Here is an 18,165-nt window from a genome sequence, read left to right on the forward strand (position 1 = left end):
CCAATGTCTGATCAATGTTTTTTTGTTTTTTGTTTAATTTTCTTCTTTCTTTTATATCCTTATATCTGGAAATTGTATTAGGCATGAATTTGCAATCCAATTTTCTTTTAATGGCTAACTAGTGATTTCAGAATCACTTAGATATCTAATTTTCATGCTTTTGAGATTCCATATTTATTACACTAGATTGTCCTACATATTAGGGTCTCTTTCCAAATATTAATGTGAATCAGAGTATAGAATATTCTTCTGCATACTAGTAGCATACTGTTTTAATCGTTATCCTTTGGAAAAACATTTTAAAATTAGGTAGAAAAAAATTATTTTTCTCTTTTTTTTACAAACTCACTTTAGTTTTGTCTACCTATGAATTCCTCCAAATACATTTTTACATTATTTTGTCACGTTCTTTTAAAAAACAGCCTATTTGAATAGTGATAGACATTACACTAAGTATCACACTAATTTTGTGATATTGGAAGGAAACAAAGAAGCTTACTAATTGAAGACATAACTGTTTTCTAACATGTATTTAGATTATAGTATCCCTGGAAATTAATTTCTCTTTTTGAAGATGCACACATATTTAATTTAACAGATGCAATAGTTGAACATATCTGTTGCCTAAAGCTTACAAAGATAAAAATGTCATAAAGGAAATCTAACCAGGAGGAATTCACCTACTCTACTCTGCCTCCATCACCCTTCCCCAGTAAAGACACACTGCAAGATGCTGGATGCACTGGTCTTTCAAAATACCTGTCTATTCTTGAGGGGATGTTACTCCAGACTTATGAATGCTTAGGACTTTTGATGGGGCACTTGGGAAGGTGGTGGGCAGTGGATTCATGGAGGAATATGTTGTTTTGGAGAGCTGTGGTGATTTGGAGGGATGCTTAATAGCAGTAGTTTTGGGGGACAGGTGATAAAACCTGAGGGCCAAGGAGATGGGTTACAGATAGAACTCAAAGGAGACTATTTATTTGTCCAGAGTCAAAATACCTAACAGCAATGCCTTTGAGATTTAAAGGAAATTCCAAGATAATGAATGGTTGTTGAAGAAGTTAATAAATTAATTAATGAATTTTAACTTGTCCTCCAATCTCTTTCTAATATTAACACAAAACTTCTTTATCTAAGTTTTACATGGGTGTTAATCATGGAGACACTGAAGGGATAGCACAGGAAGGTGAGGGGACAACGGTCTCATTTTTGCTCATTAGCTCTAAATTTCACCAAATTCTGTCTAAATTCTAAAGTAGTGGGGTCTTACTTGAAGTTTCTAATAGTCACTAATGGTAGGGAAAGAAAAACAGGAGGGAAGTAACTGAGTTCACAGGCTTTCCACACAGAGAAAACACAGGCAATATATTTTTCATCACACAGCAAATATTTTTAGATTTGCTATGTTCCAACTACTTTGAGGGCTGGGGATACAGCAGAAAGCAAGATTCACAAGAAGAGGCATTTTCATGGAATTAATATACTGTAGTAAGACTGAAAATAAACAAAATTAATAAGTAAAATATATAATGTATCACTTGAAAAATGATATGGAGAAAAATAAAACAGGGGCAAGGAATAAGAAATGCTGATAATAAGAAATAGGAAATAAGGTCACAGGTGAACAGGCTATCTATGAGTTGGCAAATAACAGTGACTTTTATTCTGAGCAAGTCATAAACCCACTGGAAATTTTGAGTAGGAAAGTGCGATGATCTGATTTTTTTTTTTTTAATGTATGAAATTTACTGTCAAATTGGTTTCCATACAACACCCAGTGCACATCCCAAAAGGTGCCCTCCTCAATACCCATCCCCCACCCTACCCTCCCTCCCACCCCCCATCAACCCTCAGTTTGTTCTCAGTTTTTAACAGTCTCTTATGCTTTGGCTCTCTCCCACTCTAACCTCTTTTTTTTTTTTTTTCCTTCCCCTCCCCATGGGTTTCTGTTAAGTTTCTCAGGATCCACATAAGAGTGAACACATATGGTATCTGTCTTTCTCTGTATGGTTTATTTCACTTAGCATCACACTCTCCAGTTCCATCCATGTTGCTACAAAAGGCCATATTTCATTTTTTCTCATTGCCACATAGTATTCCATTGTGTATATGAACCACAATTTCTTTATCCATTCATCAGTTGATGGACATTTAGGCTCTTTCCATAATTTGGCTATTGTTGAGAGTGCTGCTATAAACATTGGGGTACAAGTGCCCCTATGCATCAGTACTCCTGTATCCCTTGGATAAATTCCTAGCAGTGCTATTGCTGGGTCATAGGGTAGGTCTATTTTTAATTTTCTGAGGAACCTCCACACTGCTTTCCAGAGCGGCTGCACCAATTTGCATTCCCACCAACAGTGCAAGAGGGTTCCCGTTTCTCCACATCCTCTCCAGCATCTATAGTCTCCTGATTTCTTCATTTTGGCCACTCTGATTGGCGTGAGGTGATATCTGAGTGTGGTTTTGATTTGTAGTTCCCTGATAAGGAGCGACGTTGAACATCTTTTCATGTGCCTGTTGGCCATCCGGATGTCTTCTTTAGAGAAGTGTCTATTCATGTTTTCTGCCCATTTCTTCACTGGGTTATTTGTTTTTCGGGTGTGGAGTTTGGTGAGCTCTTTATAGATTTTGGATACTAGCCCTTTGTCAGATATGTCATTTGCAAATATCTTTTCCCATTCCGTTGGTTGCCTTTTAGTTTTGTTGGTTGTTTCCTTTGCTGTGCAGAAGCTTTTTATCTTCATAAGGTCCCAGTAGTTCATTTTTGCTTTTAATTCCCTTGCCTTTGGGGATATGCCGAGTAAGAGATTGCTACGGCTGAGGTCAGAGAGGTCTTTTCCTGCTTTCTCCTCTAAGGTTTTGATGGTTTCCTGTCTCACATTCAGGTCCTTTATCCATTTTGAGTTTATTTTTGTGAATGGTGTGAGAAAGTGGTCTAGTTTCAACCTTCTGCATGTTGCTGTCCAGTTCTCCCAGCACCATTTGTTAAAGAGACTGTCTTTTTTCCATTGGATGTTCTTTCCTGCTTTGTCAAAGATGAGTTGGCCATACGTTTGTGGGTCTAGTTCTGGGGTTTCTATTCTATTCCATTGGTCTATGTGTCTGTTTTTATGCCAATACCATGCGGTCTTGATGATGACAGCTTTGTAGTAGAGGCTAAAGTCTGGGATTGTGATGCCTCCTGCTTTGGTCTTCTTCAAAATTACTTTGGCTATTCGGGGCCTTTTGTGGTTCCATATGAATTTTAGGATTGCTTGTTCTAGCTTCTAGAAGAATGCTGGTGCAATTTTGATTGGGATTGCATTGAATGTGTAGATAGCTTTGGGTAGTATTGACATTTTGACAATATTTATTCTTCCAATCCATGAGCAGGGAATGTCTTTCCATTTCTTTATATCTTCTTCAATTACCTTCATAAGCTTTCTATAGTTTTCAGCATACAGATCTTTTACATCTTTGGTTAGATTTATTCCTAGGTATTTTATGCTTCTTGGTGCAATTGTGAATGGGATCAGTTTCTTTATTTGTCTTTCTGTTGCTTCATTGTTAGTGTATAAGAAGGCAACTGATTTCTGTACATTGATTTTGTATCCTGCAACTTTGCTGACTTCATGTATCAGTTCCAGCAGACTTTTGGTGGAGTCTATTGGATTTTCCATGTATAATACCATGTCATCTGCAAAAAGCGAAAGCTTGACTTCATCTTTGCCAATTTTGATGCCTTTGATTTCCTTTTGTTGTCTGATTGCTGATGCTAGAACTTCCAGTACTATGTTAAACAACAGTGGTGAGAGTGGGCATCCCTGTCGTGTTCCTGATCTCGGGGAAAAAGCTCTCAGTTTTTCCCCATTGAGGATGATGTTAGCTGTGGGCTTTTCATAAATGGCTTTTATGATGTTTAAGTATGTTCCTTCTATCCCAACTTTCTCAAGGGTTTTTATTAAGAAAGGGTGCTGGATTTTGTCAAAGGCCTTTTCTGCATCGATTGACAGGATCATATGGTTCTTCTCTTTTTTTGTTGTTAATGTGATGTATCACGTTGATTGATTTGCGAATGTTGAACCAGCCGTGCATCCCAGGAATGAATCCCACTTGTTCATGGTGAATAATTCTTTTTATATGCTGTTGAATTCGATTTGCTAGTATCTTATTGAGAATGTGTGCATCCATATTCATCAGGGATATTGGCCTATAGTTCTCTTTTTTTGCTGGGTCTCTGTCTGGTTTAGGAATCTAATACTGGCTTCATAGAATGAGTCTGGAAGTTTTCCTTCCCTTTCTATTTCTTGGAATAGCTTGAGAAGGATAGGTATTATCTCTGCTTTAAACGTCTGGTAGAACTCCCCTGGGAAGCCATCTGGTCCTGGACTCTTATTTGTTGGGAGATTTTTGATGACCGATTCAATTTCTTCGCTGGTTATGGGTCTGTTCAAGCTTTCTATTTCCTCGTGATCGAGTTTTGGAAGAGTGTGGGTGTTTAGGAATTTGTCCATTTCTTCCAGGTTGTCCAGTTTGTTGGCATATAATTTTTCATAGTATTCCCTGATAATTGTTTGTATCTCTGAGGGATTGGTTGTAATCATTCCATTTTCATTCATGATTTTATCTATTTGGGTCATCTCCCTTTTCTTTTTGAGAAGCCTGGCTAGAGGTTTGTCAATTTTGTTTATTTTTTCAAAAAACCAACTCTTGGTTTCGTTGATCTGCTCTACAGTTTTTTTAGATTCTATATTGTTTATTTCTGCTCTGATCTTTATGATTTCTCTTCTTCTGCTGGGTTTAGGCTGCCTTTGCTGTTCTGCTTCTATTTCCTTTAGGTGTGCTGTTAGATTTTGTATTTGGGGTTTTTCTTGTTTCTTGAGATAGGCCTGGATTGCAATGTATTTTCCTCTCAGGACTGCCTTCGCTGCGTCCCAGAGCGTTTGGATTGTTGTATTTTCATTTTCGTTTGTTTCCATATATTTTTAAATTTCTTCTCTAATTGCCTGGTTGACCCACTCATTCGTTAGTAGGGTGTTCTTTAACCTCCATGCTTTTGGAGCTTTTCCAGACTTTTTCCTGTGGTTGATTTCAAGCTTCATAGCATTGTGGTCTGAAAGTATGCATGGTATGATTTCAATTCTTGTAAACTTATGAAGGGCTGTTTTGTGACCCAATATATGATCTATCTTGGAGAATGTTCCATGCGCACTCGAGAAGAAAGTATATTCTGTTGCTTTGGGATGCAGAGTTCTAAATATATCTGTCAAGTCCATCTGATCCAATGTATCATTCAGGGCCCTTGTTTCTTTATTGACCGTGTGTCTAGATGATCTATCCATTTCTGTAAGTGGGGTATTAAAGTCCCCTGCAATTACCACATTCTTATCAATAAGGTTGCTTATGTTTATGAGTAATTGTTTTACATATTTGGGGGCTCCGGTATTTGGCGCATAGACATTTATAATTGTTAGCTCTTCCTGATGGATAGACCCTGTAATTATTATATAATGCCCTTCTTCATCTCTTGTTACAGCCTTTAATTTAAAGTCTAGTTTGTCTGATATAAGTATGGCTAATCCAGCTTTCTTTTGGCTTCCAGTAGCATGATAAATAGTTCTCCATCCCCTCTCTCTCAATCTAAAGGTGTCCTCAGATCTAAAATGAGTCTCTTGTAGACAGCAAATAGATGGGTCTTGTTTTTTTATCCATTCTGATACCCTATGTCTTTTGGTTGGCTCATTTAATCCATTTACATTCAGTGTTATTATAGAAAGATACGGGTTTAGAGTCATTGTGATGTCTGTATGTTTTATGCTTGTAGTGATGTCTCTGGTACTTTGTCTCACAGGATCCCCCTTAGGATCTCTTGTAGGGCTGGTTTAGTGGTGACAAATTCCTTCAGTTTTTGTTTGTTTGGGAAGACCTTTATCTCTCCTTCTATTCTTAATGACAGACTTGCTGGATAAAGGAATCTCGGCTGCATATTTTTTCTGTTTAGCACACTGAAGATATCGTGCCAATCCTTTCTGGCCTGCCAAGTTTCAAAAGAGAGATCAGTCACAAGTCTTATAGGTCTCCCTTTATATGTGAGGGCACGTTTATCCCTCGCTGCTTTCAGAATTTTCTCTTTATCCTTGTATTTTGCCAGTTTCACTATGATATGTCCTGCAGAAGATCGATTCAAGTTACGTCTGAAGGGAGTTCTCTGTGCCTCTTGGATTTCAGTGCCGTTTTCCTTCCCCAGTTCAGGGAAGTTCTCAGCTATAATTTCTTCAAGTACCTTTCAGCACCTTCAGCACCTTTCCCTCTCTCTTCCTCCTCTGGGATACCAATTATGCATCTATTATTTCTTTTTAGTGTATCACTTAGTTCTCTAATTTTCCCCTCATACTCCTGGATTTTTTTATCTTTCTCTCAGCTTCCTCTTTTTCCATAACTTTATCTTCTAGTTCACCTATTCTCTCCTCTGCCTCTTCAATCCAAGCTGTCGTCGTTTCCATTTTGTTTTGCATTTCGTTTAAAGCGCTTTTCAGCTCCTCGTGACTGTTCCTTAGTCCCTTGATCTCTGTGGCAAGAGATTCTCTGCTGTCCTCTATACTGTTTTCAAGCCCAGCGATTAATTTTATGACTATTATTCTAAATTCACTTTCTGTTATATTATTTAAATCCTTTTTGATCAGTTCATTAGCTGTTGTTATTTCCTGGAGATTCTTCTGAGGGGAATTCTTCCGTTTGGTCATTTTGGATAGTCCCTGGAGTGGTGAGGACCTGCAGGGCACTTCCCCTGTGCTGTGGTGTATAACTGGAGTTGGTGGGCAGGGCCGCAGTCCGACCTGATGTCTGCCCCCAGCCCACCGCTGGGGCCACAGTCAGACTGGTGTGTGCTTTCTCTTCCCCTCTCCTAGGGGCGGGATTCACTGTGGGGTGGCGTGGCCTGTCTGGGCTACTTGCACACTGGCAGGCTTGTGGTGCTGGGGATCTGGCATATTAGCTGGGGTGGGTAGGCAAGGTGCAGGGGGGCAGGAGGGGCAGGCTTAGCTCGCTTCTCCTTAGGTGATCCACTTCAGGAGGGGCCCTGTGGCAGCGGGAGGGATTCAGATCCGCTGTTGGAGGTTTGGCTCCGCAGAAGCACAGAGTTGGGTGTTTGCGGGGAGCGAGCAAGTCCCTGGCAGGAACTGGTTCTCTTTGGGATTTTGGCTGGGGGATGGGCGGGGGAGATGGCGCTGGCGAGCGCCTTTGTTCCCCGCCAAGCTGAGCTCTGCAGTCCGGGGGCTCAGCAGCTCTCCCTCCCTTTGTCCTCTAGCCTTCCCGCTTTCTGAGCAGAGCTGTTAACTTATGACCTCCCAGACGCTAAGTCGCGCTTGCTGTCGGAACACAGTCCGTCAGGCCCCTCCGCTTTTGCCTGCCAGACTCGGGGGCTCTGTTTGGCTGGCGAGCCGCCCCTCTGCCCAGGCTCCCTCCCGCCAGTCCGTGGAGTGTGCACCGCCTCGCCGCCCTTCCTACCCTCTTCCGTGGGCCTCTCGTCTGCGCTTGGCTCTGCTAATCCTCTGGTGGTTTTCTGGGTTATTTAGGAAGGTGTAGGTGGAATCTAAGTGATCAGCAGGACGCGCGGTGAGCCCAGCGTCCTCCTACGCCGCCATCTTCCCTCCGACCTCCGATCTGATTTTTATTTTAAAATGATCACTCTGACTGCTTGACTAAAAATAAACAGTAGGGGGCATGAGTGGAATCAGAAAATTGGCCAAAAGCAATTCTAATCTAAGCAAGAGTTGTTGGAGGCTTCGACCAGGCTGGGAGAAGAGAAGGTGGTGAGAAGTCATGAGATTTTTAATGTTCTGAAAGTAGAGCTGACAGAATTTGGTGAAATATCATACATGAGGCATATAGATAAAATGCTTTAAGCTAGAGGAATGGAAGTGAAATTAACTGAGAGGGGGGAAAGCTTGAAAAGCAACTGGTTAGTCTGAAGAGAGTAAAAATCAGAAGAGTGATTTTGGATAAGTTATATTGTAGCTGCCTAATAGATACAGAGTAGAGATTTTGTACAAATGGTTCAGATAACTGAGTCTGATTTGTTAAGAGAAATCCTGGATAGAAAAAATTGTAATCATGTAGAAGTTGTCATTCGAGTTGTAGTCATGTAAGAAAGGGTTTAAAGCCTTGAGAAAGGATAAAATCACCAAAGGACTGTAGATAGAAATTAGGGCTAATAAATGAACCAATGACACTTTATGGTATGTGTTTGGAGAATGGAGTAGGTCTAACAAAAGAAGGTGAGGAGGAAAATTAGCAGGGTAGGGGAAAGATGAGATTGAGGTGTCAAGGAAACGAAGTGAATGAGCATTCCTTGTTTTCAGAAGTGCTCATAGACAGATAGGATGAAAACTGAGAATTTACCATCAGTGATAGCAGACTGGGGAACACCACTTCCCCTGTTAAGATTGTTAGTAGAGTGGTTTCAGAGAGAATGGGTGGAGAGCAATTAGAAATAATGATTATAAACAACTGCTCTGAAGAATTTTGCTCTGGGGTAGTGCGTGGAAGGAAGTGGGGCTAAAAATACTTCCAGTTTTGTTTATCTGGTTATTTATTTATTTATTCAGACAGGAGAAATAATATGTCTCTATGCTGATAAAATGATCCACTATGGAAGAAAAAATAGACGTTGTGCAGAGTGGGGTGAAGGGGCATTGTTGAGTAGTGATTTGTATAGGATAGAGAAGTTAGGATCTGGTGCTAAAGTAGAATTGGAAGCCTATATATTTAAACTGATACTTGAGCCCTGAAAAGGAGAGGGAGAAATTTATTTAAAATTTTTTGTTAAAAGTTCTTTAAAATTTATTTAAGTTTTGACGCGCCTGGGTGGCTCAGTTGGTTGAACGTCCTACTTCGGCTCAGGTCATGATCTCACGGTTTGTGAGTTCAAGCCTTGCATTGGGCTCTGTGCTGACAGCTCAGAGCCTGGAGCCTGCTTCGGATTCTGTGTCTCTGTCTCTCTCTGCCCCTCCCCCATTTGTGCTCTGCCTCTCTCTCAAAAATAAATAAATAAATGTAAAAAAAAAAATTAAATAAAAAATAAATAAAAATTTATTTGTTTTAATTTAAATTTTAGTTAGTTAACATACACTATAATATTAATTTCAGGTTTTCAATATAGTGATTCAATCCTATACATCACCCAGTGCTCATTACAAGTACACTCCTGAATTCCCATCACCTAGGTAACCCATCTCCTCACCCACCTCCTTTCTGGTAACCATCAGTTGATTCTCCATAGTTAAAAGCCTGTTTCTCTGTTTGCCTCTCTCTCTCTGGAAAGGGAGAAATTTAAATATCTCAAATAGACTAGTGTTTTATTTTGTACTTTGCATTTCTAGTCACTGGAGGCATTTTATTGCATTTCTTTTTTTGTGCTATTTCATCAGATTTGATATCATCAGGGTGATGCTCAATTCATAAACTCAGTGTGTAACCTGTCCAAATTTTTTGCTTGTTGAAGAAGCAAATCGATGGAAGATCCATGCAAATCAATGGAAGACAGTTTATGTGTGGGAGAGGAGAAAGCCTCATTAATCAGTGACGTAGGAAGTAGATGATCCCTTGAGAAATAGTGAGAATATGTGAAAAACTGAGATACAATTCTAGATAACTACTCTGTGCTCATTAAGTACTGATATGCTATAAAGATGTATGCCTAGCTTCACCACTTGGAGATTGCCTTTCACTCTCTTTGCGTTCATATAGCTCTAGACAACTTTATGTACAGAATGCCCGTCTATCTCATCCTGGTCAGTCATAGAGATTAGACCATAGAACATGCACTCAAGCTGAATCAAAGTTTCTACTTTGGGAATTAGGAAATTACATTCATTCCATATTGGCCAGGCTCTTAAATGATAATGTCACAGTTTGGGAAATGTGAAATAGTCATGTGTTATGTCATTTGATTTGGTAAGCAAAAAAATTCATCCAGAAGTACATGGGAGATTACAGAACTATTAGGGAATCAAGGATGAAAGATGTAGAGACCGCTACTGAGATTCCCATGGCTGCCCATGGAATTTGTGTTCAAGTACATTTTTCAAGCCTGATCTAGTGTTCTACAAGATATTCCATGTCTTTATGAATTAAGAAAGGAGTGGAATACTGTGGCTAATGGGACAACACACTCAGATACTGAGAAAATTTTCAAGAACACTGACATGAGAGGTAAAAGTGTATAGATGGGGAGTCGAGTTTCCATTGTGTCCAATGTTGGCAAGTTTTCAGTCAAGAAGTTGAGGACATAAGGAATTTCCAAAGAGCACAGTTAAGACATTCCAAAAAGTGGCTAACAGTGGGGGAATAATCAGAAAGGGGAGCCACAGAGAGGCATTGGTGATTCGGTACTAGATTAGATAGATGGAAGCCAGGTTGGCATTTTGATAGATGATGAATGATAGCAGACTAGAAAAGCATGCAGTTGCTAATTGTACAGTGGAACTGTAATAATGTTGTGCATTATTAATGCAGAGTCTGACAATTATTGTATATTATAGTATTGTTGAAATTTATCTCCCATGATGTCCTAAAGAAATATCAGCTCTTTTAGTCCTCTTCACACTCACTTTCTGATTTCAGAAGGAACAGCTTAGGGAGCAAAAATGAATGAGTCTGCCTCGGTTCCCAAGGACAGAAGGCCGAGCTCTCCAGTAATATATGTGACTCCCCTCTTGTAGTTTTCTCTGGTAAGTAAAAACCAAATATTACAGATTTATTCAATCCATAATCCGAAGATCTTTCACCTGTGAACTCTCCTAACAGAGTTAGGAGAAACACCAACTGATGTCATTGCTGTTTTCTTGTATATTTACTGTAATTTTTCTCTTTTCATCTTTATAGCCCCGTATCAAGTATTAGGATGAGCCATGAAAGTGAGCAAGAAAGAAATAAAATGGATTTTCTGTAAATTGAGTTATCCCTCTAAATCATCCTCAGTAATTACCCTAGGGCAATTCATTTAGTATTTAATTAATTATTCAATATTTTATTTCAAGATCAAGTTTTGGGCAATATAGCTTTGGAACAAAAAGAACTTAGTATAACTTTCAATTCTGCCTTTTACACTACTGTAAATTACAGGAGCCCTAGAGACTCAGTGTCATCATCTGTTAAAGAAGGTTATATTCTATCTCACAGATTTCTTTTCTCTGCAATTAATTACTCAATACACTTAATATACCTGACAAGAAACTGAACCCAGAGTAACCTCTGATTACATATTTGGTTCCCTTTCTCACTTCTTAAAGCAGAAGCCAGTGGTTATGGGTACCATAGACATTTCATCATGGATGGGGCTGACTGTTGCCATGCCCACACTATTTTAGAGTGGTCAATCATTTTGAGAAGAGACAGGTTGTTATGTACCCAGTTATTTAAATTCTCAGTATTTATAATATTTGGAAGACAGATGAAACTATGGAAAAGAAAATAATTATCTTTATATTTTCATCACAGTTCAAAAATTTCCCTAAAGTCATTGCTCACTTCCTTGAATAAGAACATGCTATTACGCCTATTCTTTTAAAGATATTCTGAAGCTTAGAGATTCTCTTTCAGTGAGCACAATCCAACTTGTTAATTATGTGCTGCTTGTTCTCACAGTTATTTTTAATATTTTTCTAACAACTGACTATTCAAATATATCTCACTCTCTTGGTATAGTTATTAGAAGGAAATAATTTGAGATTATGATCACACATATATATGAGCTAGGAACTGAAAGGCATGGCAAAGATAATTGGCAAGACATTTGCCTCACCTTTTCACAGATCGACAATGCCATGGTTGCTGCTCCTAAATGGACTCAATTCAATATTAAAATCAGAGAAAGTAACCAAGTCAGGTTTCCTTTTCATTATGCAATGCTCGGTGATGTTTTACAAATCTGAAAGCTTTACCTTTTCGTTCATTTGCTATATGAATTAAACATTAACAAGAATAAAATGAGCTTAAAGCCTAGAAAAAGGTCAATATAGTCTCCAGGGAAAACTGAAGGTTATCATTTTATCTTATATTTCTATAGCTCTCTAATTCACTACTTAAGCAATGCAGATGGAATATTGACACAGCCACGGAGGAAGAAGTCAAGAGCAGTTCTACTTAATCTCTTAACATGAATTCCCTCAATCCTGACCTTATTGTTAAGATCTAGGCCCTTTCATAGCACTTTTTACGAAGTGTTCTTTAAGTCCTATGTATTTTTTGAGCTGATAACTCCATTATGTTCTACTCATTGATGGACATTTTAACCACAATTACAAATAACTAAGATTGCAGCTTCACTTTTGCAGTCATAAATCGTACTAGACTGATGGTCACATTTCCAAAGTCCAGGTTTGAAAGAGGAACATAAAATTAATCCTAGCAGTAATGGCAGAAATTAAGCTACGAGGGCAATAAAGTGATTTGATTATTTTTCTCAAAAAAAACATGGCTAGAGAAATCAGCTGAGAAAAACTAATGTTTGAAAACTTGAAGAGAAGTTTACAATATTATTAGGCTAATGAATTGTTTCAATATTTGAATTTTAAAGCCAATAGTATAAAAGGATAATTCATAGGTTTGAAAATAGTTCATGCTTTCATTCCACTCAGAATTGGCACAAAACAAAGCTGCTAAAGTGTTTAACATTTCTTACCTCTTCAAAAATCTTTGTAAAATGGACTCACAGGAGACAGATATCTTTTCTATAAGCATTACATAGTGATTTTTTTTTATTAAACATGATAGCAAGCATGGATTGTGATAACTAGGTTGTTACATTTTGGCCAATTATAAAATATTAGTGCTTAGTACTTTTTTTTTGATACTTTCCTAATTCATTGAAGCATTCAGAATATTAAAAATGCATTAATTAAATACACTTTTGGTGAACCAGATAATTTAATGAGAAGTTTACAACAATATAGTATTTCCAAATTTCCCATAAAATGTCCCATAGGTCATTGATAAGAAGATAACTTTAGTGGTAAGGAAATGATATGCTAAATTACTTCAACCAAGTGGCTGTTTGAGAAGACAAACACACTGGAAAAATGTCTTAAAATGTACTGCTGAAGAGACATTTTGGTACAGAGACTATAGAATTTAATCCACAGGGTGATAGAAAATTGTGATTAAAAGGAAGAAATAGGTTATATAATAAAATGATACTTAGGATTTCTAAAGGGGCAAAGATTACTGCTAACATATTATAGTCTCTGTGTTTCTAAACATATTACATTAAATGATGACAAAAGAAGAAAATTAGACCCAGACCCCTTTATACATACTGAACTGTTGATTTTAAGAGTAATTAATGACAAGAAACCTGCTCAAATGTCTTGATTGTGAAGCTAAACAACAGTAAAGTAATTAGGTCGGATTTAAAACTTTCAGCCAGAGGGAAATGTATTTCTGCAGAAGAACATTATACAAATTGAAATTAAAAAACAATTAGGTAAGTCAAAACATGAGACACTTATCACCTATATACTAGATTGTTTTTATTTGATTACATATTTCATATCTTGCTGGTCTACTAAATGTTGCAATTTTGAATCAACTGATGTATATGCAATCTCATGATATTTAGTGGTCATGATTTACAATAAAAGAATGATTAAAGAAATAAGTGTAAATAAGCCAATATTAAAGGAGCAATTCCGGTTCTATATCAGAGATTGAGTCAACCTAAAATTCCATTTCTAGTCAAGCTAAAATACCACTGAACGTAAAATATGTTAATAAAAAGCAAGAAAAGCAAGAAGAAAGAAAGCCATGAGAGTACTAGAAAATATAAAAAAGTGTGCATTCAGAAGAATTCAAATTTTGGGGAATTTCTATAAGATAAAAGGCAAATGGTATGATATTCTTGGTGAGAAAAGCAAAGGGAATCACATCCAGTGAACCCAAGATCAGCAGGTTCAATCTCAGCTGCTGTAAACATCGAGTTGGTTTACGGCTTGACCAAGATAGCTCTAGCTTTATCTCTGGCAAAGCCTAGGTTTCTGGGTTTGTTTTATTCTTGGCTAAAATAAGTGCAATGGAATTTATGATGTGCTCTTTAAGATCGGAAACTCTCCTGGCAATGTTAGGGAATGGTCTGCAACTGGCCTCACCCATTTGATCAGCCTTGCTTGATTCTTTAAAAGGCTTTAAATACTGTGATCCTTTTCAGGAATTCTCCGAAAGGCATGATTTCTCACAAGGAACTTGATGGGTTCAAGTCAGAGAGGCAGTGTGGTCCTGTGTGTGCAAAAGAAATGGCCCTGGGTAGGTCACATTATAGAATGTCTCTTGGAACTCCATGGCTTCCTGCACTCTATTTCTTGCTGCATCTGATCCTTTGTGTTTAAATCAAAGCCTTATGTGAATATGCTCTGTAGAGTATGGTGAGCCCGCTTCAGATTCTGTGTCTCCCTCTCTCTCTGCCCCTCCCCTGCTCATGCTCTGTCTCTCTCTGTCTCAAAAAATAAATTAAAAAAAATTTTTTTAATTAAAAAAAAAAAAGAATAGGGAAAATAATCCAGCTGCACAATGAAAAAAACTGTGTATTTTAAAACTTAACTGTTGCCTGGATCTCACTCCCAAGATTCTGCTTTAATTGGCTTGGCATATAGCCTGGATCTCTGGAGGTTTAGAAGTTCCTGGAGGTGATTCTACTGTGATGTTTATGGCTGAGAACCACTGGCCTGAACAAAAAGAGTAGAAGCATTCATCAGGGGACCCTTCAGGAAGATAAATAGAGATAATTAATAAAGAATAGCATTTGGTGCAGCCAGAACATTAGATTATTCCTTGCTCTTTCTCCATGAAAGGTGAAAATCTTGAGCCTCTGGGTCAGGTCAGGGGGGCAACTCTACACAGTGTTTTGTTTGTTTGTTTTCCACAGACTACACCATCTGAGAAAAATCTTGCTCTTGAATATTACTGGTGGATGAATGACTTCTAGGTAACACAGAAAATTGTATGTCTAGAATCTGTTTTAAATGTTTGATCCATAAAAAGATTCTGTTTTAGATGGAAGAGAGTCAATACTCTAGTAGGCTTCATCAATGAGCTGCACAGCCTCTCAGCACTTTTGGAGTAAATGGAATTAAAGAGATAGTTTATACCATTTTCACATTATAATTAATGTGCCCAATAAAGAGGCTCTTAGCTAAAGAGCCTAAAATTTAATTTTGCCAAATTAGATTGGTCTCACGTGGAAGGAACTGAAAAGTTGGACTCGGACCTACCTGAGACCACAGCATAATACAAGGGTATTTTTCTTATTTTTTTTGCTATGCATTTTTTCCTTTCCACATGAATTTCAATAAGAGTTTGTCAAGTCGATTACTAAAAATTTTTAATATTTATCTGCTTTACAGAAATTAGAAGCACGTATTATTTGGAGCATATTTACCAGTTAAAAAAAACTGAAAACATAATTTCTCAGGTACTTTTCATGGCCTAAAAATGACAAAATACAGAGATGTATTTACTGTACATTTAGAGAATTCTCCACCAAATAATAAGTATTTATTTAAAAAATTATTTCACAGAGCTTTTCTGTTATGGACTGAATATTTGCATCCCTCCAAATTCGTAAGTTGAAACCTACCAATGGGATGATATTAGTATTAGGAGGTGGGGCCTTTGGGAAGTAATTAGGATAGACGAGGTCATGAGAGTAGAGCCCTCATGAATGGGATTAGGGTCCTTATAAAAGTCAAGAAAAAGCTTGCTTTTCTTTCCTCTCTGCCATGTGAGAGAACAATGAGAAAACAGCCTTATAGGAACTGGGAAGTGGGCTCTCATGAGAACCCGACCATGCTGGAACCCTGATTTCAGCCTTCAGCCTCTAGAGCTGTGAGAAATAAATTCCTGTTGTGCATAGGCCACCCAGACTAAGGTAATTTGTTATAGCAACCCAAATTGGGTAAGACAGTTGCTAATTGTCCTTTTGTTCCCCCACTTTTTTCAGGATAGATAATAGCTGTATTCTTTTAAAATCATTGATTTTGTTTCCTTTTACTTTATGGAGCAAGAATATCTTTAAGTAAGCACAGTTTAGATAATTAGTTCTTAGAGGGAAGCAAAAAGAAAGACAATAAGTTGTACATACAGGCAAACATGTCTATTTCTCTTATGCATTTTTTTACCTTAAAATCTTATATTTAGAAAAAGTAAATATCAAAAAATATTTTAAATATAAAATTATATTTTTAATTTCTGTAGAAGGAATAGTCAATAAATAAAGAGATTTCATTAGGGGAAAATTATACTTTTCAAGAATAGAAAATATCAATTTCTTTACTAGTAAATACTATCCAGCTAGAGACAAAAATTCACTATCAACAGCTCTTGCCTAATTTTCCTAAGGTATATGTTTGGGGAGAATGTTTACCAATATATGTACCTGCAAAGGAAATGCCATATGCATTATATGAGTATATCTTGGAATCTATAGCCTATTGCAAGGTCTTAGTCTATGTCCATAATGAACAATGAAATCAGGAATTGATTTTTGTCACTGCCTCCTGGATGACATTTATAATTTGCTACTGTTTATTGTTACACTTTCAAGTGGACATATCTCACCTTCTAATTAGACTTTAAAATCTGTAAGAACATGAAATGTCTTATTCATTTTTCTCTTCCCATAAATACCTAGAACACTAATTAATGCATGTAGTATGCCAAGCTAATTAATGCATGTAGTATGAGGCTGCCTTAGAGTAGCTGGAGTCTAGCCTAAAGGTCACAGAATTTTAGTCTTGGAAAAAAACCTTAAGAGACATTCTTGCTCATATGCCATAGAAAGGTGATATTTTAAATATGTAATAACAATTATAGCACAGGCAAAAACTTATCAGAGTTGAGCACTAAACCAATCAATGCCAGCCACACTTAAGTGATAGGCCATATTGCAGCACACTAAGTATCACCCCTGAAAATTTGTATGTTCATAGAAAAACAAGAGAATCAGGGAGAATCAATTTTGAAGACTGTATTAGTTTTCTATGGCTGTTGTAACAAATAATCACAAAGTGGACAGCATAAACAACAGAAACTTGTTCTCTCACAGTTCTGCAGGCCACGGGTCCACAGTCAAGGTGCTGACAGTGTTAATGCTTGGGCAGACAATCCCTTCAATGCCTTTCTTCTATTTTTCAGTGGCTGCCAGAAACCCTTGGCATTCCTTGTTTTGGGGATTCATAATTCCAATCTATGCCTCTGTCTTTATGTGATATTCTCCCCTGACGTGTCATATTTCCCCCCCTTTTTTTCTAAGTACATCTGTCATTGGATTTAGGTTCTACCCTACATCCACAATAACTTCATCTTAAGATCTTTAATTTACACATTGGCAAATAAGGTTACATTCACCAGTACTGGAAGTTAAAGCTTGAATATATCTTTTGTGGGGGTGGGGGAACACAATTCAACCCACTACAGAAACCAAATATTTTCCAAGTGTTTTTGCATACAGCCACATACTAACTTCTAACATTGTGTCATAAGAAACATTACTCTCCCTGTTTTCCCTATGAGAATACTAAAGCTGGAAGACATCAAGTGCCCATCAAAAGAGTAACTTAAAATTCTAGGATAGAACTTAACTCATGGCTAACAGTTCAAGCTTTCTGTCCTATACCAAGTACAGAAACTGAGCCAGAAATAACAGACTCGGGCAAATCTTGTGATAAGTAGAAAAAAGACAAATACAGGTATTCTTTTCTTTTTTTCAATTTCTGTTTTCTATTTGTATTCTGTTTTTTTCTACTGAGCTCAAAGGTACATTGAATTTGATTATATATTTAGAAAATCTGTTACAAGCAGGTATATGCTTTCTTTTTATTTTTGGAGTAGAAGCAAAGAGAACATGGCTGGAAATGAGGAACAACTAGGCCCATGACTAAAGAGGCAGATCAGTGAGAAGCCTGGCTGGGAAAAATGAAGAGAAGTGTGATGATAGAACAGCTCAGTATGAGACTTTCAGGTCCACCGAACTGTCTTCCAACACATTTGCATGGGCCTTATCTCTATATTCAGGGGCTCTTTCATTATTCCTAAGCCCTTCTGCCTTTATATTTTCTTAATGTGTCTCATTAATGTTTCTGAGTATTTTATGCCATTGTCCAGTTTCTTTCCATCTTTTATCTTTTTTGG

The 18,165-nt window shown here is 37.5% G+C and overlaps 1 long non-coding RNA gene across 1 annotated transcript in view; it reads left to right on the forward strand.

Annotated features, from left to right (window-relative positions):
• Nucleotides 1-10,612: 10,612 nt before the first annotated feature.
• LOC122213535 overlaps nucleotides 10,613-18,165 on the forward strand; it is a 105,125-nt gene continuing 97,572 nt past the window's right edge. The window contains exon 1 of the long non-coding RNA XR_006199570.1: nucleotides 10,613-10,715. This is a non-coding gene — a long non-coding RNA (uncharacterized LOC122213535). The remainder of the gene's footprint in view (nucleotides 10,716-18,165) is intronic.

The sequence above is a fragment of the Panthera leo genome, chromosome A2, assembly GCF_018350215.1.
Source record: "Panthera leo isolate Ple1 chromosome A2, P.leo_Ple1_pat1.1, whole genome shotgun sequence".
In the NCBI taxonomy this organism is placed as follows: domain Eukaryota; kingdom Metazoa; phylum Chordata; class Mammalia; order Carnivora; family Felidae; genus Panthera; species Panthera leo.